At 35.1% G+C, this 2,000-nt stretch overlaps 1 long non-coding RNA gene across 1 annotated transcript; it reads left to right on the top strand.

The window, feature by feature from the left end:
* The first annotated feature begins 145 nt into the window (after positions 1 to 145).
* Positions 146 to 1,311, top strand: LOC309492109. Its single transcript, XR_014203437.1, has 2 exons — positions 146 to 367; positions 1,087 to 1,311. It is a non-coding gene; the product is annotated as an uncharacterized lncRNA (long non-coding RNA).
* The last annotated feature ends 689 nt before the right edge of the window (positions 1,312 to 2,000 follow it).

Genomic DNA, 2,000 nt, shown 5'->3' on the forward strand with positions numbered 1-2,000 from the left:
CTCAAATAAAGAAAAAAATGAATTCGTTTTTGAAAGCCTCACAGATTATTATTATTATTTTATTTTTTACAGAGAATTCACAACAACAAAAATCCTATTAAACCGACCTTATTTATTTTATATTTAATGGCCAGTGAGTCAGTGACTCGTAACTTTAAAATGGGTGCGTCAAACTAGTTGATGATCGACGTGCGCGTTCTCGTGTTTTGAAAGAAGATGACGTGCTCGCCCTCCAGTACCCACTAACGAACTTCGCGTAATTCGAAACACCAAAAGTGTGTGTTCATTCAAAAATCGATCGAAGAGCTGAACATCTTTCCCAATGCCTTTAACGTTATTTGTTTGGTAAGGATTCGTTTCATTCGAGGTAAGTTTAATAACGTCGACTCGACAGAATAAAGACAGCAAGTTAGACATGAAACAAACTCTGCTCTCTTTTACTTTCACTCACACTAATATATATCTTGAATGTTTTGAGCGATGTAACGTTAATATAAACGTCTTCCCTGTACTTTTCGCCATTACACTCTTTAGTCTTGTTTTCTGCGCTCGTGACCGCTTGTGAACGTGTCGCATGATTCTTTAAAAAATACATAAAACTAGTCCAAAGTTCTGATACTGTAACGTTACTATACTAATAACTGAAAGTTTGTTTTAGTGACTATAGCTTGAACTATAAGTATAATCCTGATTATATTGCTTTGTATACACACTTTGAATAAGTGTATGAATACTGTATCATTCTAAAACTCTGCGTAACGTTAGCGTGAAAATGTTTTTATGCTCTTAATACTGCTACTTTTCTGCGGGACCATTTGGTCTTGGTGAACAAAAGTTTTCCTGTTTTAAAGAGGAAGCTTCAGAGAGATCTGACACACGGATGTTTGAGGTTGCCAAGTCATTGTGTGTGTGTGTGTGTGTGTGTGTGTGTGTGTGAGAGCTTTGAGTTGCGACGTAGATTTGCAAACAGAGAGGAAGGTGTGATCCAGATCCTCCATTGCTTCTTGCGTAAAAGGAGAGTGTGTACCAGCAAATCCTGTAAATGTTACTCATAAACGTGTTACTGTGTTGTTCTTCTCTTTATAGATGCCAATGGCTTGGATTATATATCACTGAACGTCACAGTACACGTTACACGTCGCTTTTCAAGGTATGAACAGCAATTCAACTTTTACTGATGCAGTTTGATCCTGAAAGTACATTAAAAGTGCTATTCATACATGCAATTACTTGAATACACCTTTTCGTTTAAAAGACAATGGCATTACGTGCTGAATTAAAATAATTTAGATATTTTTCTGAGAGCATAACTGTAAAAAAAAAAAAGTCAGGGTTGTATTATAACCTAGTTGAAGGTATAATGAAGGGGAAAAGCCTCATTAAACTAATGAAATCTTCAAAAGAAAACCACATGGGATAATATTTTATTATGGTTTATTATATTATATACAGAAAAATTGGAAATTATATCATGGAGAAGATCCCTGCAGCCCCTCATGACTCAATAACTCAATTTTTTTTTTTTATATCAGATAATTTAAAAACAGTTTTGTGTACAACATGAGCTCAAGGTGTAAGAGATCGTGATGCAGCGAACATGATTTTTCATGGCCAATTCCTTTAAGCAAAAGTTTTTTTTTTCTTTGAGCAAAAGTTGTTGTTTATTTGCTCTACAGGCCAAACTGACCTAAATATCTCTAACCATTTGAAATTAGAGGCAAACACTGAATTGAATCATGATCTAAAGAAAGATGCTACGGAAGTAATGAAGTAATGTCACGGAATGCGAGTGATTGGCTGCCGGTGTTATGAGATTTTCTGTTTCGGTGGGCGGAGCTTACATGAATATTGATGAGTTTGAATTTTAGGCTAGTTCACGCTCCTCCTCGTATCTCAGCAAGTTTAATGGCTTATAACATTTTTAAAATAGTTTCAGTGTCGTGCAAACTTATCCATAAACTTTCATTGTTTATCGTTTTCCTAACCCTTTATAATGTTTT

This window comes from Leuciscus leuciscus, assembly GCF_965113295.1.
Source record: "Leuciscus leuciscus genome assembly, contig: HAP1_SCAFFOLD_1009, whole genome shotgun sequence".
In the NCBI taxonomy this organism is placed as follows: Eukaryota; Metazoa; Chordata; class Actinopteri; order Cypriniformes; family Leuciscidae; genus Leuciscus; species Leuciscus leuciscus.